The following is a 12,846-nucleotide window of genomic DNA, read 5'->3' on the forward strand; positions in this document are numbered from 1 at the left end:
CGTTCGCTTCGACTCCAGCCGCCTCCGGACAGCCTCTCCGATCGGAAGGCCTAGACCAAAAACACTACTTCTGACTCTGACCCCACGTCTCTGACCCGGGTTCGCAGGAACCCTGCTCACCGCTCTTCTCCGACTGGCGCACTCAGAGCCGACTGGAGCCATCCGACCGGGGACGCCCGCTCGGCAGGAACCAGGAGACGTGCGGAGAAGAGCAAGGTAAGGCTCATAACTCAAAACCACTGTACTAGGGACCATACCCTGCACGAAACAGTACTCTGCAGCCACCCTGACACAAATAGTATTGTAGGCGCCGACATCTCCCTCTACAGTATTATAGGCGCCGCTAGAACACCCATACGTTAAGGCCCCCCATGTGCCTCTGGGCATCGATAGCGGTATGGGCGCCGGAATTTACCGTACCGGGTGAACATAGTGAGACCCCTCACATGCCTTCAGGCATCAAACAGTGTTTGCAGGTACCGACGTCTACCATCCCTGAAAAAGGGACATCAATAGTGTTGTAGGCGCCTACCATTATCTTGTACCCGCTGACGTGGGCAACAAGGCTCGGTAGCATACGTACCCTCACCCTCTCACTTGTAAGGCCATCCCCTTTATCTATAAAAGGGGACGCGCCCCCTCCAACAAAAGAGAGCCCTTCTTGAAGATAACAAGCACCGATCAAGTTCACTAGCTCACGACCATAGAACCACCGGGTTCGGACTCCAAGCACACACTTGAACACTTACTCATAGCACAGCTCCCGTCGCTCCCGGCCCTTCCGACCGGAGCCGACCGGACCTCCTGTACACCCCTTCTTCCTCCTTCTCGTTTGTAACCCCATAGCAAACTTTGAGCACCTGGGCTCAGGAATAAAGTCACTAACCGATCCAAACTGGACGTAGGACACGTTGTCTGAACCAGTATAAATCATGTGACATTGAGTGCTAGGCCACCTCCGATCACAACGTACGACAAAACTACAAATATTCACTAGTTGGTCACTTTCTGCACCGACACCTTTTGCCCCTCTCCCTCCTAGCTCGTTGCAGTGAAGCTCCTATATTGTATTTTGTAGGGTTTAAAAAATATCCTATAAGAGAGGTCTTAAAGGGATATCTTTGTGCAAAAGCTCAGGATGAAGGCTTGAAGTAAACCTTACTACCGAAAACCAAAACCTCAACCTGAAAATTTTATCCAAAGTGATCAATCAATAACGGTATTCAGGTGGGGATCCTCCCCCGCCATTGACCTTCAAAAAAATTTATCCAAAGAAAAATTTTAATCGGAGCCTCCAACTCGGCCCCGATCCTTAGGTCAGGAGCTAGGAGGAGAAAAAGAGGAGGGGCCAGATCAAAGACTCAAGACGAACGCTAGACATGGTCTCAAGAAAACAGAAGGTTGGGCATGATTGCCACTTGGATTGTAGTTACATAGCATGATCTAACTATATATAGACAATTTTATACCTTAAGTATTCTAGGGATATAGCCGTTAGGTTGGACAAGAATTGTAGATGTTCAACATTGTTTGGAAATATGAATATCCAATGTAATCATGCTTTTATTCTTCATTTTTTTCTTTTATGCATCATTAATATTACAAGTTCTTACATGGTTTTCTGCTAATCCAGCTGATAAAAAAAATGGGAAAGAGAACCAAAGAAGGGAAAAAGAAGAAGAAGCAAAGTTTTGTTTTATTGATCCTCCATTCGTTCTTGGTGAAAATATCTAAAGCGACGAACTCTAATCAACTAATTTGCCAAGTTCTTCATTTCTTTCTAGACTTTAAAATTCTGTTTTCATTTATGTTGTCAAAGTCCGAAAGTGTCAAGTGGCAACTAGGGTGTTGCATTGGTATGGTGAAATCATCAGGGTTGTTTGGTTGACAGTGGCGGACGGCTACTACCTGGGCCAGGCAGTGTCTCCACACGTTCGCCTGTTGCCTGGCCGGGCATTGTCTAGGAGGCCGTGCTCCAATTAGCCCCATCATGCACAGCACTCACAAGCGGCCAAGCTGTCTAAGTTACATGCACATTATTACTCTATATTATAATCTTACGGTATGACTAGTGTCTGGACGTCTGGACGGACACGCATATTTGACACCCGTACAGCCTGTCCCCGTCCGCTAATTCGCCTCGCCCTACACGCGCACCCCATCACAGCCGCTAAGCTCGCGCGTCGGATAACTCGCCTCGCACGCGCAGTCTGCCCTGTCCACCTCAATTCGACACGCCCCCATCCGTCTAGCCGTTCGCCCCGCCCAGCCCCGCATGCGCACCCTGCCCTGTCACGCCTCGACCGTTGGCCCCTAGCGCACCACGTGCCACGTCCGCCGGCCTCCGACTCGCTGTGTCCCATTCCATGGTGCACGTGCCGTGTCACCATCACTTCCCGTGCCCCCTGACTCTCTGAACAATATGAAATACGTGCAACATAAAACACTTGAATGAGACATACGTCTAAATTGCAAAATATGTGTGAAACATATACAACATTAGATAAAACACTTGCAACTTGCAGCATGAAAATACTTGCTGCAACATATGATTGAAACAGACAAAACATTTAGAATATCCTATTGCAACATATGTGCGAAACATATGCAACATTCAGATCAAAACGCTTGCAACATACGTCTGGAACAGATAAACCATTTGAAATAAACGCTTGCAACATGCCTCTGAAACACTTGCAACATGTGCAACATCTCCGTTGTACTTTTGCAACATCCCTATGAAACAATTGCAACATATCTCTGAAACGTTTGAAACACTTGAAACATACATTTACAACATAGGAGAGTGGAGGCATGGGCCGGTCGATTTCGGCCGTCGGGCTGGGAGCCGACGACGAGGGGCGGTGCGCGAGCGCCACTAGCATCCGGCCGCACTCATGGGTGCTCTTGGTTCGGCCAGAGATGACCTTGAGGCACCCCAACACGTGCGCCCAGTGGCCATTGGTAGGGGCGGGTGCCGCGAGGCATCCCGATGACGTTGAGGGTTGGGTAAGAGGTCGAGGAGGTGCGCGTCGTAGGCGGGAGCGAGCAGCGTGGGCCGAACCAGCGAGGCAAAGTGAGGCGCACGGTGTTCGTGAGGCTAACGCCCGTGGCCAAGCATTATCGATAATCTTATGGATCCATTATCCAGAAGGCCGAGGTACAATATGAATAGTTTAGTCAGATAAAATTTTAGATGAAGTAACAACTCCAATGAGCATCACTAGAGGCGAAGGTGGCTACAGTTCATGAGGTGCACTTGCACTCATGGCAAAATAGAGAATCAATGACTAAAATTTCATCGTGAATGCACACACGCACCCTCTTTTGTTTTCACTATTTAGTAGTAGCCGCTTCGATGTGGCAACAAAATGAATATTATTTTTTATTGCGAGGATATCAATTTTCGTGGAGACAATAATAAATGAAATCAGTACTCAAGTGTAGTTAAAAAAAACTCTCGTTAAAGAATAGCCAACAATACAGAAGTCGTTTTGTTAAGCACATTACGAAAAACGCAACTGTGCAACTGTATAAACAGACTTGCGATGAAAAAGTTTATAAAACTAAGCGGAATTTCTAACCGTCTATCGGCTGTTTTTTGGTTTTGTCGTCAGTCAATTATTCTGTACAAGGCTTTTGTGTATTTTGTGGGCTGGTTTGTCTTCGTGGGCTAGTTTCTCGTTGAGTCCGATTATTATTGTTCAAGGCTTTGTGTCTACTCGGGTCTGAGGCCTTGTTTAGATCACCTCCAAATTCCAAGTTTTTTCACTCTCTCCATCACATTAATTTTTAGCCGTTTGCATGGAGTATTAAATGTAGGTAAAAAAATAACTAATTACATAGTTTAGTTGGAAATCACGAGATGAATCTTTTGAGCCTAGTTGATCCACGATTGAACAATATTTGTCAAATAAGACGAAAGTGGTACTATTCATCAGATTCAGAAAACTTTCAATCTAAACAAGCCCTGAATACATCCAGGTACCCAAATTTTTCGAACTCCGCGCCCATTGAGTTTTCGCTGCGGACTCTTTTCGTTTGCTACCTGTGTTAGGGGTGTTTGGTCCACTAAATTTTAGTCCATATCACATCGGACGTTCGGATGCTATTTAGGAGAACTAAATATGAGTTAATTATAAAACTAATTACATAGATGGAGACTAATTTACGAGACAAATTTATTAAGCCTAATTAATCCACCATTAGCATATATTTACTGTAGCACCACATTGTCAAATCATGGACTAATTAGGCTTAAAAAATTCGTCTCGCAAATTAGCCACAATCTGTGCAATTAGTTATTTTTTTCGTCTATATTTAATACTTCATGCATGTGTCTAAACATCCGATGAGACAGGGACTAAAATTTTCCTGTAGAAACCAAACACCCCCTTATTTTATTCATTTCTCTCTCTTTCTCTCTGGAAGTATCCATCCCACTCCCGTCGTTCTCCCTCCTTGGGTTTCCTGTTCATCTTCCAGATTCCAGAAGCGGGTGGGATGCGCCGCTTTTGGTTGTAGCCGCAGGGTAGTGCCTATGCTGTAGCGCCTCTCCCCTATCCTCTGAATCGATTTATCACCGGTTTTGGTTTTGGTGTCTGTCGATTCATCTCCTTCCCCAAATCGTCCGGTGGAAGATCTGGTTTGCCTCCTCCAACCCGCGCCGTTGTTTGAGAGTTCATTTGTGCTTTTGTTTTCGCAGCGCAGGTACTCTCCCCCTACACGAATCCTATGTGCTTGTAGTTTGCTTCCTTTTTTTTGTTTTCTGAACGGTTTTGGTTTTCCATGTGCAGGCAAAGTTTCCTTAAATTTATTCAGTCGTCTATCAATCAGACAGTTGTTTCTGCATATTATTGTTCTTGATTCATCGGATTGTAAAGGTATTTTTAACACGATCTCATGCCTTCTCTCCCTCCCCTGAATTATGCAAAAAAAATCTGATGCTCATATCCCTAATCTGTGTGCTGTGCTCTAAGTTACTGTGGATCTATGTTGTTTTTAGTGTCCACTTAGCTCGGATCTGTAGTGTTTTTAGTGTTCATGGTGGGTTAGATTTTTTTTTTGGTATTCTAGTTTCAGTTGTAGTTACTGAACCCATCCTGATTCAGTATTTCAGGTTATTGAGTTTTAGTGTTTTATGTTTGGCACTCGTCTGCTGCTTTTGCTTGATTTTTCGTGTGCCAGAGATGTTGGTTTAGTTGTGTGTGCTCGGCATCCTCGCTGCTATCCGATCCATTGCATTTCGTGAGCGAGACTTTGCTGTGACTGTATGTGTGTGAGAGGATGAATAAATAAACAAGGAGAGGAAATCATCGGTCATCAGCTTTAGTAGCAGCACGAGCTTGCGGATCATCAACTACTGGTTCTGGGTTGACGTACACCTCTGCTTGCTTGAGATCTTCTCCTCATGCAGTCTCTCGTTGCTGGTGCTGTGCTCCTGTGTGGTGTGCTTTTTTTTGTGTGTGTGTGTGTGAGATTAGCTACCTATATATGCATTATATTGACAAATAATTCATTGCCAATATACTGCTGCTAAATGTTGAGAACCATGATGAGTATTTGCTTTTATCTTTCATTTCATTGGATCAAATTTGTGGATATGGCTTATATAGTAGTATTTAGCAATTGATACTACTATTTCGTATGTTACTTATTTTTTGTAGGCGCCAGTGCATCATATATATTTTGTTTAGCAACAGTTTTACTTTGTTCTTTTCATTTTGTCCCTAGTCCAAAGTGGCATGTTGCCTCTCTCTGTCTAGTTCATTGCCAGAAATTAGCCCTTGCTCCCACAAGCAGAATTTTTGTTTCAGTTTTGTTCATAAGTACATTAGGATGACAGTGGTTCAGTGAGTTAGAGAAAATTCATAGTATTTGCTGACTGAGCTGAGTGTGTTTTTTTATTCTCTGTGCAATGTAACTTTCTTGATACAGCAATCTACATTTATAATTCATTGCATGCTTGCCTGTTGTGCTTGTTTTTTTTTATGGTTGTTAGTTCCTTCCAGTAGTTTCCTTTTTTAGCTTCAGCTTCATGGATGCTCGGCCCATTAGCGTATGGGTAGCTGTAGCTTAGTTGAAGATCCATGTCTCACTGGTTATTACCTGACACTTTCAGTTTAGTTATTAGTTTACTCTAGTTTTATTTTAGTTTTTTTTTCAGTCTTAGTTTAGGTTTCAGGGTACCTAGTGACGACATCCATTGTCAAAGGATTAGAAAGTTCAGTTCAATTCCAGTAGAATTTATTTTCAGTTTTACTTTAGTTTCAGTTCAATTTCAGGTTAAGTTATTTATAACCCATTTTTAGTTTAAGTTCAGTTTAATTTCAGTGTAGCCTATTTTCAGTTTAAGTCTTGAATATTAATTTCTTGTTTGCATGTTTTTTGGTTCAGATTTCAATTTAATTTTCAATCCAGAATATTTAATTTTCAGTCCAGATTTCAGTTTTCAATTTTCAGTACTGATCGGGGGCCGATTCCTCGGTTTGGTGTGCGCAGTTACGTCAACAACAAGTTCAGCAACCAGGCCACCATCAGTGCGGATTTTGTCACCAAGGAGGTCCAGATCGACTGCCTCTTCACATTGCAGGTCTGCTTGCTTCGTCTTCTTACCATTCATTTAGGTTTCTCTTTCACTTGCCTGGGGATATCTATCTCCCATGATTCGTAAGCAAGCAACAGAGGTAGTGAATAGAAGGAGCAGCATCATGATTTATTTTTGTCTTGTGTCCATGTTGCAGCAGCAGTACTGAATGCACATCTGAAATCTCGCAAGTTGAAATATTGGGTTTATGCAGTATAAATGAAAATACACCCCTGCCAAATGTTAGTCTAAATGATAATTGGGTTTATACTGCTAGACTGATGCATTCAGACATGTGCATTTGGGTTTATGCAGTCTGATGCCACCTCTGACAGTGATGCATTCAGAGATATTGAGAACCCCGAACTGTTAGATACAGAACTATATTATCAAGCATGATGGACTTTGTGTTTTTCTTGACTTTGGATAAGCGTGAGTTTGATTTCCAATAGGGTCAGTTTGATTTGTTTGTTTTGTTTGTGGTTCAGTTTTAGTATTTCTTTTTTTCTTCGGTTTTAGTTTCTGAGCAAGTTTTTTTTGTAATGTAGTAATATCATTCACGTAGCCTCATCTCGTGCCTCCGTCAGCTTGCAGTGAGCGTGAGCTACTGCTAGAATCCATTCTGCAAGGCGTGGTGGGGTGGCGGCGGCTTTTTGCACCTCGTTTAGTGGTGTAGGCCCATCTCTCTAGGGCTATTCGACCGTTGGCGAGCAGGAAGACATGCTGTCGCTGCAACCCCGTACCGTAGTCTGCACTCCGCAGAGGCCAGCGTGCGTGCGTCCTTCTCTATAGAGCACGCACGAGCACGATAGGAGTACTTGTTAAGGCCTGCTCATCATCTACACGTACATCTTCTTTAGTTTCAGTTATGTTTTTCGAGTGTCTGTTTTTTCAGTATAAATGTTCCTATTAGTTTCAGTTCAATGAGTGATGGTTAATCCATTGGAGTGATATGTTCTTGTGCATCACAATTAGGTTGTACTCGTATTTGTTGTGCCACATGGTTCCTGAAGCTTATATTGTAATTTTGGTACTCTACCAGATAAGATGCATTCACGCAGCAGAATGTAGAAAAGGTCTAAAACACTGAACCTTGAAGGGAAAAATGGAACTCTGAACCTCAATTCGAGTAGAATTTATTTTCAGGGCATGCATCCATCGACTTGAGCTTGCTCCTGCTAGCATGATGTTGCGCTGATGCCTGAAGTGTTTTATTTTAGTAATGTGATTTTGTTCTCCTCTGGGTGCTATATATTGTTAAAGAGTTTCCACCTCTGCTTGTATATATGAGACCTTGAGTGTTGGGTATTCAATTATTGGCTCAGTTTTTTGTGAGTTTCAATCTAGTTTCTTGAACTAGGCTTGCCCATTTAGCATTTTTAGAATTACATTTTACTCATACGCCTAATATCTAAATCTAAAAATATTTGAATTGAAGTCTTCAGTGTTGTGCAGTTTAAGTGCAGTGCTACTTTATACCTGTGTGACCATGTGACATTATATTTCGGTTTAATATCTTGTTCGTTTTCTGCGGTTGGTATGCTTGATTTTGACGTCTGTGTGATGCTCTTTTTTTTTTCTTTCTTGTCACATGTACAATATTAGGCCTGCACTTGGCACTTGCAACCTTGCTGATTTGTTACTTCTGTGTTTTTACTGATGCTATCGTTACATGGTCTCTATTAATTGTTATATCTAATGTGGTCGAATCGAATTTGCAGGTGTGGGCACTGCAAGAACCTTGCTCCACATGTAATGCTTCTCCTATCCCGTGGTCACTCCCTTTACTTACAGAAGGGCTGTGTTCTGATTGGTTTGATCTCATATGCTAAGCTGCGTTTTCTTTGATGTTTCAGTATGATAAGGCGGCCCAGGCACTTAGCAAACATGACCCACCGATTGTTCTCGCTAGGTTGATGCTAACGAGGAGAAGAACAAGCCGCTTGCTACCAAGTACGAGATCCAAGGTTTCCCAACCATCATGATCTTCAGGAACCAGGGGAAGAACATTCAGGAATATGAGGGCCCTATGGAGGCTGATGGTATTGTGGATTACTTGAGGAAGCAGGTTGGCCCTGCGTCCAAGGAGCTAAAGTCTCCGGAAGATGTTGCGACCCATTTCGATGACAAGAAGACCTACATTGTAAGCTTCCAGTTCAAAAATTCCACCTGTTTTTATTCAGTAGTTACTTAATCTGTATTATGATGAGCAGGCCAAGTGATCCTCTTGAGCTGACAACTGACTGTACATGATAATTGCAATTTTATAGGTTGGAATCTTCACAGAATTCAGTGGCACCGAATTTACAGACTTCATGGAGGTCGCTGAGAAGCTGAGGTCTGACTATGACTTTTGGCCACACTTTTGCACGCCAACCACCTTACCATGCGGTGATGCAGCGTTGGAGAGGCGGCGCCATGATAAAACAGATCCCCCTGTGGGGATGCCATTCTAGAGGAGCTTCAGCCAATATAATGTTTTTTGGCAGATTTGTTGGTGGTTCATTTGATTTACTAGGAGTCTGTACTTGATCCCCAAAATTGTAAGCATGATTGATGAAATGCAGTTTTCAAGTCCAAAGATTGGGGATAGCAGATAGTGATGAAATAGTATAAGTAAACCTTATTTTCAGTTGATTCATCGTCCTGATCTGCATGTTCTTCTGGTTTTGGTTTTGCTTTCCCTTTCGTCCTCATCTGTCCCCTTCTCCTCTTTCTGCCTGACGTTATAGATATTTTTCTGGATGGGTCGGTCTGTTCTCCCCACTTCCTTCAGGTGTCTTTCTTTCTTGTCCTTCAAGGATGGTCTGTTATTGGATTTTTACATCTTTTTAGTTGACGTCTGTTTTTAGAATTTGTCTTTGCCGATTGGAAAAATATTCGTACTTATCGGCTCTACGTGCATGCGTCATGTTCTGAATGGTTGACAAAAAAAATCGACCGAAACACAAACAGAATTCAGCCGAATGATAGGTAGTCACTTCCTTTTTGCAAAAATCGTGGTGCAAGGCCTGCGCAAGTGCGCGTAATTCACAAACGAAACCAGTCCAAACACGGAAAAATTTGGATGCACAAGGAAAAGGAAGAACATGTAACGTGGCTGACCTGAAGATGCGCGATGGTTAGCCGAAATTGTCTGTAAGCCTGTGCGCTGTTCATGAGCGTGGCCGGGGAAAGGTCCGCAGCATGAGCCCAATGGATCTTTCTTGGCGTGGCCTTCTGCACAGAGTTTTATTTTCCTTTTTCGGTTTTGCTCATCAAACCTGATGATGTAAAAACTTAATTTCTCATCAAACCTGATGATGTAAGTCGCAAAGTTTGTCTTTTTTTTTAACTAGCAAATATACCATGCATCGCAACGGAAGAAAAAACTATCAAACGTTTAACCTGTTCGCTTCATTTGTTGCACACCTCACAACAACTTAATTTGTTAGGCTCTACTTTTGATATTGTGAGCGGTTGCTGCAACAATCACAAACGAACAGGCTCATTAATCGAAACAAAGATGGCAATGTTACATATCTATTCATCTTTTCATCTTCCTATAAAATTTAAAAGCTATACTTTATTTTATGATGACCATGATATCCATAATATACGTTAATATTAACAATAATAATACAATGTCCTATGAATTATGTATTGAATTAAAATACGAGATAGATTTTTTCTTTCATTGTAAGGAACAACATATTTACATGCAAAAACTTTAGTTTTCATACTATATATATATGAAGGTGGCTACAGAATAACTTATTTTGTAGCTACCTACTGAATATACTCTCCATATATATATATATATATATATATATATATATATATATATATATATATATATATATATATATATATATGGAGAGTATATTCTATATATATATATGGAGAGTATATTCAGTAGGTATATATATATATATATATATATATATATATATATATATATATATATATATATATATATATATGTATATATATATATATATAGAATAACTTATTTTGTAGCTACCTACTGAATATACTCTCCATATATATATATATGGAGAGTATATTCAGTAGGTAGCTACAAAATAAGTTATTCTGTAGCCACCTTCATTTACGATGATGTCAATACGTATTTACGATAGTTGGGTTACTATAACGCATATGGATATTTACCATAACATTATAGTAAACCACTTAGTAAGGAGTTACTATAATCTCGTAAATTAATATAGTAATTATCGCAACTCAAAGTGGCTACAAAATAAGTTATTTTGTAGCCAGCTACAGGTTAGTTGTTATATATAACCTGTAGCTGGCTACAAAATAACTTATTTTGTAGCCACTTTGAGTTGCGATAATTACTATGTTAATTTACGAGATTATGGTAACTCCTTACTAAGTGGTTTACTATAATGTTACGGTAAATATTCCCATGTGTTATAGTAACATAATTATCGTAAATATGTATTCACTTTATCGTAAATTAAGTATACAAAATATCGTAAATGGAGGTGGCTACAAAATAACTTATTCTATAGCTAGCTACTGAATATACATATAGAACTACTATTTTGTAGCTGACTACAAAATAACTTATTCTGTAGCAACTTTGAGTTACTATAATTACTATGTTAATTTACGAGATTATAGTAATTCCTTACTAAGTGGTTTACTGTAACATTACGGTAAATATCCCCATGTGTTATAGTAACCCAACTATCGTAAATATGTATTGACATTATCGTAAATTAATATATAAAATTATCGTAAATAGATATTGCTACAGAATAACTTATTTTGTAGCTGGCTACTGAATATACTCTCCATATATATATATATATATATATATATATATATATATATATATATATATATATATATATATATATATATATATATATATATATATATATATATATATATATATATATATATATATATATATATATATAGTAGAGTCAGATGTGAAGTTCGATGACTTTTTGTAAGGATTCATTCATAAAAATATGTATTTTAATATCTTATTAAAGTCTGACATGTCTTGGATTTCACATGTTAGCCCTTATCCAAAGTTACACTGATATATGTGGACAACTTAGAGATTTGCAGTGGTATGTGCAAACAGCTGGGAGAAACATTTGTTCTGGTAATTAGATTGGACGACCTCAAGATTTGAGTTTGAAATTTGATTAGTTAGGCCATAGACTAATTCATGTCATGATAATAATTTATTCATAATTTAAACCAATAACTTAGGGCAGCTCCAACAATCGACTTTTAAGCTAGCTCTAAGTATTTTTTTTCCTATTTTAAATAGATGAGAGAAAAAATTAGCTCTTAATAAGAGCTAAGCTCTTGTACATATTTCAAGATTATGTCGCTTTGGTTTTTTTGGTTTATCTATTTTGCTATGTATTTAGACATATTATTTATTTAGATGCATAGCAAATTGGATAAACCAAAAAAATTTAAAGTGACTTATAGTTTGAAACGGAGGGTGTATATGCTAAGAGTTAGCACTATTGAAAAAATTGTAGTAACCAGCTCTTACTATCGTAGGTGCCCTAAGTAATAGAAATATTTGTTTATTAAGTAAAGATCAAAGTTTCAAAGATCCGTAATACTGTATTTATTATTTATCTTTATCTTTATAATGAAAAATAGAGTTGTTTCATTAGGAAGTAAAAAAAACACGCAAACGGCACGGGACATAACCAGGGGACAGGGCCAGCACTTTGGTGAGACCCCAACGAAACCCAACCTACAAGCGGAAGAAGAAAGAAGAGAAATCAGTGGGAGAAGAAACAAACGAACAAAAATTAGACACGGACACAAGGCTGGTGTTTAGGTTGGATGAAAATTTTAAAGTGACCGAAATTATCTTTTTAATATTTAGTATAGAAAAAGAGCTATTTATAAGAGATCTGCTTGGCATATATAAATAGATAGAAAAATAGCTGAAAAAAACTAGTTACAAAAAGCTACAACCCCGGCAAAAGCTAAAATGTTAGAACAACAGAAAACAACACTTTTCTGATGGCAATGCAAACAAAATTGGCTGGTCAGACCCTTCTCGTTTTCTTCCCTTCCCTTCCCTTCCCTCGAGCACCCCGCTAACGGGCGACTTGGGGGCGATGACGCCGGCCACCGAGCTCGGCCCCCCCCCCTCCCGGCCTCCCCTCCGGCCGTCGTCGCCACCCTCCGACGTGCGGCGGCCAGCAGCGGTCCCCAAAAAGGGAGCCCGTCCGCGGTTTCTGCCCACACTCTCTCTCTCTCTTGCT

General features: G+C 40.2%; 2 long non-coding RNA genes across 2 annotated transcripts; both read left to right on the forward strand.

The window, feature by feature from the left end:
- The first annotated feature begins 4,412 nt into the window (after nt 1-4,412).
- LOC136539081 (uncharacterized) lies at nt 4,413-6,574 on the forward strand. The gene is made up of 3 exons (XR_010779529.1): nt 4,413-4,710; nt 4,797-4,883; nt 6,502-6,574. It is a non-coding gene; the product is annotated as an uncharacterized lncRNA (long non-coding RNA).
- Nucleotides 6,575-8,597: 2,023 nt separating this feature from the next.
- Nucleotides 8,598-9,223, forward strand: LOC136539082 (uncharacterized). The gene is made up of 2 exons (XR_010779530.1): nt 8,598-8,729; nt 8,857-9,223. It is a non-coding gene; the product is annotated as an uncharacterized lncRNA (long non-coding RNA).
- Nucleotides 9,224-12,846: the final 3,623 nt, after the last annotated feature.

This window comes from Miscanthus floridulus, chromosome 2, assembly GCF_019320115.1.
Source record: "Miscanthus floridulus cultivar M001 chromosome 2, ASM1932011v1, whole genome shotgun sequence".
Lineage (NCBI taxonomy): Eukaryota > Viridiplantae > Streptophyta > Magnoliopsida > Poales > Poaceae > Miscanthus > Miscanthus floridulus.